At 45.7% G+C, this 15,308-nt stretch overlaps 1 protein-coding gene across 9 annotated transcripts in view; it reads right to left on the bottom strand.

Moving 5' to 3' along the window:
• IP6K1 (inositol hexakisphosphate kinase 1) overlaps window positions 1-15,308 on the bottom strand; it is a 118,755-nt gene that overhangs the window by 68,150 nt on the left and 35,297 nt on the right. The window lies entirely within an intron of this gene.

The following is a 15,308-nucleotide window of genomic DNA, read 5'->3' as shown; positions in this document are numbered from 1 at the left end:
CCTTGGCAGTTATAACCAATATTCAGCTGCTGAATATTGATTCTTGGGCCACCCAGAGCAATTTACTGGCCAGATGCTGCTTCTGCCAAGTTAAATTGCTTTGTATATTGGCCTCTCCAAGTTTTCTTCCTCAACAAGGCATCTTCTTGCTTTCTGCTCTCACTAAGGAGGCACTTGGCCCAGCTGTTTAGCATTCTCAAAACTAATAGATCACAATTGAGTTCTGTTAAGAGTTATCATTTGAACAGCTGAGATGCTATACCTAGGCAACCAATGTTTAAGAAGGTTTGAGAAATGTAGGGGTCCTTTTACTAAAGCTTAGCATTCACCTATGGGCTTCTTGGCATTTAGGCCCCGATTCTATAAAGGACGCCTAAGTCATGCCTAAAGTTAGGCTTGCTTTAGGCATCCAATCTAAGTAGTTAATGAGCCAATTAAGGGTCTTAAACGATAATTAGTACTTAGGCGTCCAAAGGACGTAGACGCAGCCACAATTTCATGGACGCCCATATTTAAAACTCACGCCTAACTCAATAGGAGTGGGCATGGTTTGGGCAATGACTCAATTTGGGCGTCATTTGATTCATTTATATAATTGTGGCATTCTACCTTGCAGGTGCTCCTTGATGATCTCACAATGAGGTCATCACTGTGCAGCTGCAAACCTCCATTTGCAATGAAGTGGAAGCCATGCTAAGATCTTTTTTTTTAAGTCAAGGTATTTTTATTGAAATTTTTAAGAATATAACAAGGTACAGTCAAATGAACTACATATCAAAGATCACACTCGTGTGCAATAACAATACTAAACATGTACAGAGATATTAAACACGTAAGTAAAATCATCTTGAACATTCAAACCAAGAGTGTAACGTTTGAAAGAATGAGCCTTTAGAGCTAAGAACGTTTCAGCATGAATATAGGTAAATATGATAATAATAATAATGATGGCAAAGAAATTAAGATAAAAGAAAAGAAAGTAACAGTTAAGGCATGGAGCTTTGTAAAAATAATTTGAGAGAACTCCAGGTAGACTGAAAGCGAGAATGGCAGTTGTAGGATTTAGCTAGGTACGCTTCATATCTATATGTCAGGCAAACTAGGTTCCACCATTGGGAGTGGGAAACTTTAGATAAATCTTTCCAGGAACCAAGGAGGGATTTTATTGCTAAGGTCAAAAGAATATCCAACAACTGAGCATCGTCCACGGATAAATAATCATCAAATGCAGAAGATTTCAACAGTAGCATCTGGTAATTCAAGGAGATATTGATATGTAAAATTGAGGAAATTGTGGTCTCAATAGAGTTCCAATAATCCCTTATAGAAGAACAGTGAAAAAGTAGGTGACGAAGGGATCCAGGTTCAGAATTGCATGTCCAGCAGGATTGTGAGAAAGAGGGGTTAATCCTGTGGGACTTAATGGGAGTCCATTGAGCTCTATGGAGAAGAAAGAACATACTATGCAAAATTGAAGCAGATCTGGAGGTATGAAAAGTGGAGCTTAAGACATGCTTCCAAGCAGAATCCGATATAGGAGAACCAAGATCAGATTTCCAGGAGGCCTTTACAGAAGAAATAAGAGTAGGAGTAATAGACTATATAAGTTTATAAAAGTTTATATATTTTATTATTGGCCCCCACACATCCTGAAATCTAGTAAAATAACCATTTTGTACTGCAATTAACCTTTCCATTTTGTACAGATGACACACTGAGTTCCACCAGAAGCTGTAATTTAGCCTAGAATAATTTTTCCAATTAAGTGTTATTTGTTGTATCCCCACACCTGTAAGGATCATCAGAAGCTTATTATTTGCTGCAGATATCTGGCTTTTAGATCTCATACACATTCCAAATAGAACTGTATTATATGACAATGCCACATGATTTTCCATTAAAAGATTAACTTGATCCCAGAGTGTTTATCTTTATAAAATACTTTATGCCTAAACTGAAGGCACGGACATTACACCTGCTTACAATCAGCTGTAAATGCCTGCACATACAATACATATGTAAATCACAACTCTGCTTCTCAATATGCCTACTATATAAGTAGATGTTGACTTGCACTACACAAAATTTAAGTGTTACCTAATTTTAAGAGCAGAAATGTTTGTACAAAATTACCCTCTTAGGGGGTCCTGTTTACAAAAAGTGTGGTTGGCAATTACAGAATCAGCATGCAGTAACAGTTATCACATGGCCACAAAACTCACTGCATACTAATTTTACATAGTTAATGCTTGCCAGAGCAGGGGGCAGGAGACAGGTCTAGAGAAAGCACATGAATAGCACCTTTCAATTAGTGCACTGTCACCACTGCAGACAGCCCTAATACACTTACAGTCTCCTGAAGACTGTGATATCTGTGCTATCAGCATGCACTTAAATGAGACCCAACATATCTGCAAAAGTTCAGCTCCCCTGCATCCTATTCAATCAGCAAATCAGGAGCACACAAACTCACTCCCTCCTGACAGACATATGGAATTCTTAGCACAACAACAGAGGAGAGAGCCTTGACAAAATCCTTACTCCGAAATGATTCCCAGCCTATTGTTTGGGGAGGTAAATTAAATTATTTGTCCCAGGATAGTTGAGTGGGTATGTTGAAGTGTTGGATGACCATAGAATAAAGGGAGTACTAAAGGAGGACAAAGCCATCACCGACAAACTTAGAAACATAGAAATAGACGGCCCACCAAGTCTGCCCACCCCAATAACCGTCCCCTACCTTTCTCTGTGAAGAGATCCCACGTGGCAATCCCATTTTGACTTAAAATCAGGCACGCTCCTGGCCTCGACCACCTGCAGCGGAAGATCATTTCAGTGATCAACCACCCTCTCGGTGAAGAAGTATTTCCTGGTGTCACCGTGTAGTTTCCCGCCCCTGATTTTCCACGGATGCCCTCTTGTTGCCGTGGGGCCTTTGAAAAAGAAGATGTCCTCTTCCACCTCAATACAGCCCATGAGATATTTGAACGTCTCGATCATGTCTCCCCTCTCTCTGCGTTCCTGGAGTGAGTATAGCTGCAATTTTTTCAGCCTTTCCTCGTACGGGAGATCCTTGAGTCCAGAGACCATCCGGGTGGCCATACGCTGGACAGACTCAAGTCTCAGCACATCTTTGCGGTAATGCGGCCTACAAAATTGTACACAGTACTCCAGATGGGGTCTCACCATGGATCTATACAATGGCATAATGACTTCGGGCTTCCGGCTGACGAAACCTCTACGTATACAACCTATGATTTGTCTAGCCTTAGATGAAGCTTTCTCCACTTGCTTGGCAGTCTTCATGTCCTCACTGATGATCACCCCTAAGTCACATTCTGCTACAGTCCTTTGTAGGATTTTACCATTAAAGATGTACGTCTTGCATGGATTTTGGCTGCCCAGGTGCATGACTTTACATTTTTCGGTATTGAAACTGAGTTGCCAGGTCTTGGACCAGTGCTCCAGTAGGAGTAGGTCGTGCACCATACTGTCGGGCATTGAGTTTCCATCCGGCCCTGTGCTTTGGTCTGACGTGTTCTTGCCTACTACACTGCATAGTTTGGCATCATCGGCGAATAGCGCTATTTTACCTTGAAGTCTCTCAGCCAAGTCCCTTATGAAGATGTTGAATAGGATCGGGCCCAAGACCGAGCCCTGCAGCACTCCACTGATCACCTCCGTCTTTTCGGAGGGGGTGCCGTTTACCACCACCCTCTGTAGCCTACCTCCAAGCCAGTCCCTAACCCATGCTGTCAACGTGTCTCCTAATCCTATAGAGCTCATCTTGTTCAACAACCTGCGATGTGGTACGCTATCGAATGCTTTGCTGAAGTCCAAGTATACGATGTCTAGGGACTCCCCAACATCCAGCTTCCCTGTCACCCAATCAAAGAAGCTGATTAGGTTAGATTGGCAGGACCTCCCCTTAGTAAATCCATGTTGACGCATATCTCATAGATTCTCCTCGTTCATGATCGTATCCAATTGGCGTTTGATTAGAGTTTCCATTAGCTTGCTCACTATTGATGTGAGACTCACCGGTCTGTAGTTAGCAGCCTCCGTCCTGCATCCTTTTTTGTGGAGTGGAATGACATTAGCCGTTTTCTAGTCCAATGGGACTTTACCTGTACTAAGGGAGAGATTGAAGAGCGCGGATAGCGGTTCCACCAGGACGTCACTTAATTCCCTGAGTACCCTGGGGTGTAGGTTGTCTGGCCCCATTGCTTTGTTAACCTTGAGATTAGATAGTTCAAAGTGGACAGTGCTGGGTGTAAACTCGAAATTTCAAAATGGGTCTGCCAAGCTATCCCTTGTCTGCAGCTGAGGGCCGGATCCCGGCGCCTCACGGGTGAAGACTGAGCAGAAGTATTCATTTAATAGTTCAGCCTTTTCAGAGTCTGATTCTACATAGTTCCCGTCTGGTTTCCTAAGGCGTACTATCCCGCCTGTGTTTCTGTTTCTGTCACTAATATACCTGAAGAGGGGTTTATTGCCCTACTTGATGTTCTTCGGTAGATTCTCCTCCATTCGAAATTTGGCCTCTTTGACCTTTGTTTTGACTGCTCTTGACTTGGCCAGATAGTCATCTCTAGAGTCCTGTTTCCCTGATTGTTTATAAGAGATGAACGCTCTTTTCTTTTATGAGGTCTGAGATCTCTACAGAGAACCACTGTGGCTTATTGTTTCTTCGCCGTTTACTTACCAATTTAATAAAGTGGTTGGTTGCTTCTTGTATGGTAGCTTTTAGAGTTGACCACAATACTTCTACATTATCTGTTTCTGCTCGGTTATGCATCGCCTGATGGATGAAATCCTCCATGCCCTCGAAGTTGGCGTCCTTGAAGCTGAGGACCTTGGTTAATGTGTTAGATTTTGTGAAACCTATCCTGAGATTGAACCATACCATGTTGTGATCATTGGAGGCCAACCTGTCGCCCACCGAGACCTCTGTGACACTTTCTCCATTGGTAAGTATCAGGTCCAGTATTGCCCGATCCCTTGTTGGCTCCAATACCAGTTGCCTGAGTCGTGCTCCCTGAATAGAGTTTAATAGCCTCCTGCTGCTGTTGGATGCAGAGGAAAGTGTGGTCCAGTCCACATCAGGCATATTGAAGTCACCTAACAAAACAGTGTCCCCACGCAAGGTGATATTCTCTATATCCTCGATTAATTCCATATCCAGGTCATCCTGCTGTCTTGGGGGTCTGTATACTACACCAAGATACAGGCATTTGTCCTTTCCCCTAGCCAGATTCACCCAAAGGGATTCCCCTGTGTACCTGACATCTGCGATTCTGGTGACTTTAATGTCATCTTTGGTATATAGTGCTACCCCTCCTCCCAATTTGCCCTCCCTGTCTCGGCGAAGCAAGTTGTAACCCGGTATGACCATGTCCCAGCCATGGGAGTCCGAGAGCCAGGTCTCGGATATCGCCACCACATCTAGGTTGGCGTGCCTCATTTCCGTCTCTAATTCCAGGATTTTATTTCCCAAGCTGTGAGCGTTGACGTACATAGCCCTCCATGTTATATGTTTGCTATGACTCTGTGGGGATATTCCCGCTTGAGCTACTTTGACCTCCTTAGTGCAATTTGCTAGGTGTGTACTCCTCCTAGACCCAGAATTACAACGTGAACTTGTCCCAGGCTCAGAAATGTGTACACTATCCCTCGACCCAGAATTACAATGTGAACTTAGCCTAGATTCGGCAATGTGTGTACCCACCCCAGCCCCAAACTCAGAAATGCAAAGTTTACTTACCTCAGTCTCAACAAAGTATTTGCAGCTTTGCTCACCTTGTAGGTTAATTGTGCCTGTACCCTCCCCCAACTTACTTGGTTTAAAGCCCTGTGAAGTAGGCCGGCTAGTCGGTGTCCAAAGACGTTCTTTCCTCTTCTGGTCAGGTGTAGCCCGTCTAGTCCCTGTAGTCCTTGTAGTGCCTCTCCATGGTGCAGGAACCCGAAGTTCATCTCCTTGCACCATCCGTGCAGCCAGTCGTTAGCCCACTGGATGCGATCATCCCTGGCTCTACCCTTGCCCCTCACTGGGAGGATCAAGGAGAAGACCACCTGTGCATCCATTCTCCTCAGCTTCTCACCCAGGGCTCTAAAGTCCTCAGGTATGCTCTCCGGGGTGTTCCTGGCACTGAACACATTTTTTTGCGTCTGTATTTACCGAAGAGGATATACACAACATACCAGAAGCTGACAGGCTATACGCAGAAAACGAAGACGGGAAACTGACAGGGTTGATGATCAGTCTAACAGAGGTATGCAGGCAGATTGATAGGCTTAAAAATGATAAATCCCCAGGACCGGACGGCATCCATCCGAGGGTAATCAAGGAACTGAAAGGGGTTATAGCTGAACTGCTCCAACTAATAGCCAATCTGTCGATCAAATCAGGAAGGTTTCCGGAAGACTGGAAAGTGGCAAATGTTACGCTGATCTTCAAGAAAGGTTCAAGGAAAGGAAAGGAAGATCTTACTTGACGAGGGAGTGAAAAGGCAGATAGACAAGGGTGACCCGGTCCGCATTGTATATCTGGATTGTCAGAAGGCGTTAGACAAGGTCCCGCATGAACTACATTGAAAAATTGCGAGCCATGGATTTGAGGGTGAAATACTCACGTGAATTAAAAACTGGTTGGCGGATAGGAAACAAAGAGTGGGGGTAAATGGACAATACTCGGACTGAAAAAGCATCACGAGTGGAGTGCTGCAGGGTTCGGTGCTTGGACCCGTGCTTTTCAACATATTTATAAACGACCTGGAAATTGGTACGATAAACAAGGTGATTAAATTTGCAGACGATACAAAGTTATTCAGAGTAGTGAATACACAGGACTGCGAAGATCTGCAACGTGACAAACACACTCGAGAAATGGGCCGTGACATGGCAAATGAGGTTTTAACATAGATAAGTGTAAGGTGATGCAGGTCGGTAACAAAAATTTTATACACGAATACAGGATACCGGTGCAGTATTCGGAGAGACCCCTCAGGAAAGAGACTTGGGAGTACTGGTAGACAAGTAAATGAAGTCGTACATGCAGCAAAAAGGGCAAACAGAATGCTAGGAATGATTAAGGGGATCACAAACAGATCTGAGAAGGTTATTATACCACTGTATGCCCCCACCTGGAAAACTGCGTCCAGCACTGGTCGCCGTACATGAAGGACACAGTACTACTCGAAAGAATCCAGAGACGAGCGACTAAAATGGTTAAGGGACTGGAGGAGTTGCCGTACAGTGAAAGATTAGAGAAACTGGGCCTCTTCTCCCTTGAAAAGAAGAGACTGAGTGAGAGGGGACATGATCGAAACATTCAAGATAATGAAGGGAATAGAGGTCACTCTCTAAAGATAAAAGGGGATAGATTCCATACAAACGTAAGGAAGTTCTTCACCCAGAGAGTGGTAGAAATCTGGAACGCTCTTCCGGAGGCTGTTATAGGGGAAAACACCCTCTGGGGATTCAAGACAAAGTTAGACAAGTTCCTGCTGAACTAGAACACCATAGCACGCCAACTTCGTCCAACAGAAGGAGGATTTTAAAAGAGGAATTAGATACAAAGGTTAAAAAAAAAAAGTATATATGTTTGTATATAAACACATATATATATACAAAGTGTGGTATCGGGAGATTATTATGAGAGCAGGTGGTTATATAAAGGATGAAAAGTTCAGGTTGTGCATGGCATGAAAGAGTCCAAGTTGTAAAGCCTCTTGTATCTCAAAGCTTTGACTGGAGTTATGAAGGGTTATCTAAATACGTGCAGAGTACATGAGCCCATATTGTGCTGAGTTTTTTTCTGGAAATCACGGAAAGCCAAGAGAGATTTTCTTCTTTGTACCGTGTGTTTCTTTAAGTTGTTCTTCAAAAATAGACAAATAATTTTTGGGACTAAAGATACAGATGTTCCCAGATGTGACTAAGGACACCCAAAAACATAAAACTACAATTCTTGCTCCTTAAACCAGGGGTAACAATGATGGGAGGTGTTTTTCTCTTGCAATATCCCTGTAAATGTATTGTTAAATATAGATCCAATACATATGTATTATTTGATCCATCTCAGTTAACAGGGTTACTCTCTACGAAACGCCTTGAAGGGGTAAATAAAATAACAGCAACAATGACTCAAAGTAATTAGAAATATTCCTACTACCGCAGTTAGATATTTGCTTTTCTTGCTAAATTGATGCGACTTATTTTTTATTTTCACTCACTAGAATTCTTGGATCTATATATGGGATTAATAGTATTGACTAAGAATTGTATTTCCTATTTTATACAAGTATTTTGTTTAAAATGATTATTCCTGCTTCTTTTTCAATATTCAAGAAGACAAAAGGTCTTCTTGAAAAATTTTAAAAGCGATAAATAAATAAATAAAAGCATAATTTCTGATATTGCAAGATTCAGAACCAACTTGTGTTTCACCATTCACTCATTTACGCTTTTCATACATCCTGTTAGTCTTTCATTCAACTCAGCTCTCCAATCAAGCATTGGAATTCTAGAAGAGTTGGATGTCATCAGCATAAATATGATAAGCTACTTCAATTTTGCAAAGATTCTCCCCCAGAGAAGACATATACAGATTAAACAATAGAGCACTGAGGGCAGAGTACTATGGAACATCTCTGCTCATTGGCTCTCAATCGGATAACTCACTGCTGCTTTGAACTTTAAACATGCGATCTTGAAAATAGGATGTAATCCATTGTAATACAGTCCGACCTATACCCATATCTTTCAAGATCTGAAACAAGATATGATTATCAACCATATGAAAAGCTGAAGAAACATCTAGTGAAACAAAGCAAACAGTATAATTTTGATCCATCCATCTCTTCAATTGATCAACAGTAGTCGTCATTAAAGTCTCAACACTATATCCTGCCAATCTTGGTCTTGTCATTCTTAGAAAAAGTTTTTTTGGAACAACTAGCGGAATTTGTGTAGAGAAAAAAAATCCTCGACTCATCAATTTGGCTTTCATTAGTATTGCCACTGCTGGGCATGATGGACCACTGGTCAGACCCAGCAGCGGCAATATTTATGAAAGCCAAATTGATTACAGTCAAGGATTTTTTTTCTCTACACAAATTCCGCCAGTTGTTCCAAAAAAACTTTTGCATTATCTTTCCTAAGAACGGCAAGACCAAGATTGGCCTAAAGTTTGCTAATTCTGTATCATCCAAATGTGTGGGGTTTTTTTTAGTTTTGGCTTAACAGTGGCTATTTTCAATAGCCTAGGCATATATCCTGACTGCAGAGATCTATTAACATTCATTGCAAGAGAAGGTACAACCCGATTTCCTAACTTTTTAACGATAGAAAGTCAACAGGGTTCATCCACTGCCCTTGTAGGACATAAGGAGTGTATAGTTTTTGCCAATATTTCCTCACTAACTTCCCGAAAGTCAATCCATTTGACGGTTATTTCAGATTCTAATACCGCAGCAAGGCTTTCCGTGTTCTTGATCTTTCCATACAGCCCTTCCATTTTTTTAACCATAAAAATTAAATATTCTATGGCTTTTGGGGTATTTTTTCTACTTACACCAAATCCATCTATGCAAGACTGCACTGTCTCGAACAATTCCTTTAGTCGATTGATCGCATTCTTAATTTTTTCACTGAAATACCTCTCTCGTTCAAGATTGCAAAAGGCATGATATTCTATTAGCCTAAATCAGGGGTAGGCAATTCTGGTCCTCTCAACACTATATCCTGCCAATCTTGGTCTTGCCGTTCTTAGGAAAGATAATACATAAAGTTTTCTTGGAACAACTAGCGGAATTTGTGTAGAGAAAAAAAATCAGGTTTACAAGATATCTACAATGGAATATAGATGAGATGGATTTAAATGCACTGCCTCCTTGAGATGCAAATCTATCTCATGCATATTTATTGTGGATATCCTGAAAACCTGACCTGGCTCCGGCTCTCAAGGAATTGCCTACCCCTGGCCTAAATAGCAATGTTACTTATCGTAACAGTTATTATCCAGGGACAACAGGCAGCTATTCTCACTAGTGGGTGATGTCATCCAACAGAGCCCCGATGCGGACGTCTCACAAGCATACTTGCTTGAAGAAACTTCAGAAGTTTCGAGATGCCCGCACCACGCACGAGTGCCTTCCCGCCCGATGCACCGGGCGTGTCTCCTCAGTTCAGATAGCTAGCAGAGAAGCCAACCCAGGGGAGGTGGGTGGGACGTGAGAATAGCTGCCTGCTGTTCCTGGATAACAACTGTTACGGTAAGTAACATTGCTTTATCCCAGGACAAGCAGGCAGGTATTCTCACTAGTGGGTGACCTCCAAGCTAACCCCAATGGGATGGTGGGAGAGTTGGCAACTTAGGAGAATAAATTTTGCAATACTGTTTGGCCAAACTGTCCATCCCGTCTGGAGAAAGTATCCAGACAATAATGAGAAGTAAAGGTATGAACTGAGGACCAAGTGGCAGCCTTACAAATCTCCTCAATCGGTGTCGATCTGAGGAAGGCTACAGAGGCTGCCATTGCTCTGACCTTATGGGCTGTGACTTTACAGGGAAGGGGTAATTCAGCCTGGGCATAGCAGAAAGAGATGCAAGCCGCCATCCAATTGGAGATGGTACGCTTCGAGACAGGGCATCCCAACTTGTTCGGATCAAAGGAGATGAAAAGTTGAGGAGCAGTTCTGTGTGGTTTGGTGCGATCCAGGTAGAAAGCCAAAGCATGTTTACAGTCCAGAGTGTGAAGCGCTGATTCTCCAGGATGAGAATGAGGCTTTGGAAAAAACACAGGAAAAACTATGGATTGGTTGAGATGAAATTCAGAGACCACTTTAGGCAGGAATTTCGGTTGAGTGTGGTGGACCACCTTGTCATGATGGAATACTGTGAAAGGCGGATCCGCCACTAAGGCCTGAAGCTCACTGACTCGGCAAGCAGAAGTGAGGGCAACAAGAAAAAACACTTTCCAAGTGAGAAACTTCAGCGGAGCCTTGTTGAGAGGCTCAAAAGGAGGCTTCATAAGGTGAGAAAGGACAACATTGAGGTCCCAAACCACTGGAGGAGATTTGAGAGGAGGATTGACATGGAAAAGTCCTTTTATAAATCTGGAAACCACAGGATGTGCAGAGAGAGGTTTCCCTTGCAGAGGCTGATGGAAAGCCGCAATTGCACTCAGATGGACTCGTATCGATGTAGACTTGAGGCCAGAATGACATAGGTGCAGAAGATAGTCCCAACACAGAAGATAGGGAGGCTCGTTGAGGCTCCTTACGATTAGAAACACACCAGGTAGAAAATCTAGTCCATTTTTGGGAGTAGCATTGTCAAGTAGCAGGCTTCCGAGAAGCCTCCAACACATCCCTCACCGCTTTGGAAAACTGAAGAGGAGTTACGTTCTCTTAAAATCCGTCACACTGCTGGCCTTTATCACCTGGAGTGGGAGTCTGTTCCAATGATCCACTACTGTCAGGTGGAGAGACTGCAGGTTGGGATGGAGCAGAGATCCTTGATGCTGAGTAAGCAGTGAAGGAAACACTGGAAGAAGGAATGGCTCCCTGCTGCTGAGTTGAAGTAGAAGGGAGTACCAAGGCTGTCTGGGCCACCGAGGAGCTATCAGAATCATGGTGGCATGGTCGGACTTCAGCTTGACCAGAGTCTTTTGAATGAGAGGAAATGGAGGAAACGCATATAAAAAGAGATTCCTCCAGTCCAGAAGAAAGGCATCTGCCTCGAGGCGATGAGGAGTGTAGATCTTGGAGCATAACTGAGGCAGTTTGAAGTTGTGGGGAGGTCTATCTGAGGCGTCCCCCACTGAGAGAAGATCTGATGAAGGGGCTTGGAATGGAGGGTCCATTCGTGAGGCTGGAGGAGACGACTTAAGTTGTCCGCCAAGGCATTGTCTGCCCCATGAATGTAGAAAGCTTTGAGGAAGGTGTTGTGGCGAATCGCCCAATCCCAGACTCTGAGAGCTTCCTGGCAGAGGGAGGCCGATCCCGTGCCCCCCTGCTTGTTGACATAATACATGGCGACCTGATTGTCTGTGCGAATGAGGACCACCAGGTCGTGAAGCAGATGTTGAAGAGCACTGAAAATCGCCCTGAGTTCCAGAAGATTGATATGGCACAGCTGGTCCGCACTGGTCCAGAAGCCTTGAATGCGAAGACCGTCCAGATGAGCCCCCCATGCATAGGTCGAGGAATCGGTTGTGAGAACCTTCTGGTGGGGAGGGGTGTGAAACAGCAAACCTCTGGATAGATTGGAAGAGATCATCCACCAACGTAGAGACTGCTGAAGAGCAGGAGTGACCAGGATGTGACGAGTCAAAGGATCTGACACCTGTGTCCATTGAGAAGCCAGGGTCCACTGAGGAATTCTGAGGTGAAGTCTGGCAAAAGGAGTCACATGAACCGTAGAGGCCATGTGGCCCAGGAGAACCATCATGTGTCTCGCTGAGATGGACTGGCGAGAAGACACTGACTGACAAGAGATGAAGAAGAGCTTCCAGGCGCTGTGGAGGATGGAATGCTCTGAGTTGGATAGTATCCAGAACCGCCCCGATGAAGGGAAGAGACTGGGTAGGTTGCAGATGAGATTTTGGGAAGTTGATCTCGAACCCCACACTCTGCAGGAACCAAATAGTCCTTTGGGTCGGCGAGATGACCCCTGGAGCCGAGGCAGCTTTGATGAGCCAGTCGTCGAGGTAGGGAAACACCTGAAGACCATGGTTCCGGAGTGCAGCGGCCACCACCACCAGACACTTGGTGAAAACTCTGGGAGACGAGGACCGGCCGAAAGGGAGCACTCGATACTGCAGATGAAGATGCCCACTCGAAATCTGAGGAATTTGCGAAAGGCCGGATGAATGGGAATGTGAGTGTAGGCCTCTTTTAGATCCAGAGAGCATAACCAGTCGTTCTGCTCAAGGAGGGGGTAGGGTCAGCATGCGAAATCTCTCCTTGACCAGGAACTTGTTGAGCATCATGAGGTCCAGAATAGGACGCAGGTCGCCCGTCTTCTTCGGAACAAGGAAGTACCGGGAGTAAAACCCCCAGTTGTGTTGGTCAACAGGGACCAGTTTGACGGCCCGAAGCCGGAGCAAAGCCTGAGCTTCCTGAAGAAGAAGGGCAGTCTGGGTTAAGTTGGAAGGATACTCTCTTGGAGGATGTTCCGGAGGAACATGATGGAACTGAAGAGAATATCCTTCCCTGATGATGGTAAGGACCCAAAGGTCGGTGGTTATAGCCATCCATCGATGGTAAAAATGATGGAGGCGACCCCCAATTGGAAATACAGGGGATAGCAGAATGGTGTTAGCTATGCTCCCAACAAGAGAGTCAAAAAGGCTGAGGAGCCTTGGGAACAGCAGAAGGCTGAGGTTTTTGTTGAGACTTCTGTGCCGGTTGCCTTGCAGCAGGAGCCTGCCTGGGAGCATAACGCCGTTGGTATATCAAGGGTGGTCGAGAAGGTCGAGACTGAGTAGGTTTAGGCTTCTGACGAAGGATGGACTGGAATGACTTCTCATGGTCCGACAGCTTCTTCGTCACCGTCTCGATGGACTCATCAAACAAATCCGCACCTGCACACGGGACGTTGGCAAGCCTGTCCTGGAGGTTCGGGCCCATATCAATGGTCCGAAGCCAGGCCAAGCGACGCATAGCCACGGAACAGGCGGCAGCCCGTGCCGAGAGCTCAAACGCATCATATGAGGATTGCATCAATTGAAGACGCAGCTGGGACAGCGAGGCGACGACCTCCTCGTATTCAAAACGAGCTTGAGAGTCAATGTAAGGCATAAACTTCCGAAGCACTGGAAGGAAGAACTCCAAATAGGTGGCAAAATGGAAGGTGTAATTGAAACTCGGGAAGCCATCATCGAGTTCTGGTAGATGCGCCTCCCAAACTTATCCATGGTCCTCCCCTCTCGACCCGGGGCCACCGAGGCATATACCTGGGACGGATGAGATCGCTTGAGGGAGGACTCGACCAACAGGGATTGATGGGAGAGTTGGGAGCCCTCAAACCCCTTATGGTGCAGTGTGCGATACCTGGCATCCAGTTTGCCAGGAATGGAGTACGGTGTTTCAAAACAGCGCATGAACGTCTGGTCGAGGAGCTTGTGTAGAGGCAGGCGAAGAGACTCAGCAGGAGGATGAGGCAGATGCATGGTATCCAGGTACTCCTTGGAGTAGCGGGAACCCGAGTCCAAGGTGATGTCGAGATCATCTGCCATCTGCCGCAGAAAAGATGAAAAAGACAGCTGGTCTGCCAACATAGGACGCTGAGACAGACTCGATGAAGTCGAGGCTTCCTGATCCAAGGAGACATGGGATCTACAAGGAGAGAACGATCTGATGGTATCCTCAAACTCTAGGCCCGGAGGAGGCGAGACATCCGAAGATGAATACACCATACGAGGAAGCTACTTCAGAGGCGAGACGGTAGAATGTCTGGACGAATGCCTCGAAGAATGCCTGGAGTGGCGCCCCACACTCCGTCTTGAAGGAGATCTGGAACAACGATGCGAAGATGGCTCCGCAGAGGCCTCCAACGAATAGATGGGGCTGGAGGCCGTAGAGCGAAGAGGATGTTGGGTCGACGCCTCTCGTGCAGCATGCCACGGGTCGGGAGATGGCTTGGCAGGCAAGGGGCTCTGGAAGAAATCCTCCTGATGACGCACAGGGCTTCGGCTCCTCGGAGGCAAATCCCAATTGTCTCTGTCAGAGGCGGGGATGGGTTCCAGAGGCGGCATCTCACTAAGCGAAGCACTCCTCGATGAACTGGCAGCCAAACGCCGAGCCTCCGAGCCTAGCAGTGAGAGCGAGCAGCAAGGCGGAGGAGGAGGAGGCGGCTCGACCCCACGAGGAGGTTCCGCATGCCCATGCTGGATTGTGGCAAGCCACTTGGGCCCCATGGTAGTCATGAGCTCGAGGAAGTGGGCTTCCATGAGCGACCGCATCGAAGCCGATAAGGGGGGAGCCGCATCTCAAGTGGGACCCCCTGCACGGTCTTCGCGGTCCCGGGCGGCCAAGTGCTTAGGCACCTCAAGAACCACTGGGGGAATGGTCTGTGGAGGCACCTGACCTGAGGAGACCGAAGAAGGCACCGAAGCAGGAGGCGGAGTCGAAACCGGAACGAAGGAAGCCGGTTTCAAAAGACCCGATGCAGCAGGAGCAGATGCCAACGTCGAAGGCGAAGCACTGGTCGAAGCTGAAGGTTCACTGGAAGCCTCCATAGTGAACAATGACTCCCACAGGAAACAGCGACGCTTGAAAGTTAGAGTGGAACAAGGCCGGCA

The sequence above is a fragment of the Geotrypetes seraphini genome, chromosome 17 (assembly GCF_902459505.1).
Source record: "Geotrypetes seraphini chromosome 17, aGeoSer1.1, whole genome shotgun sequence".
Lineage (NCBI taxonomy): Eukaryota > Metazoa > Chordata > Amphibia > Gymnophiona > Dermophiidae > Geotrypetes > Geotrypetes seraphini.
The sequence above is the reverse complement of the archived record's forward strand: the minus strand, read 5'-3'. Positions and strand labels throughout refer to the sequence as shown.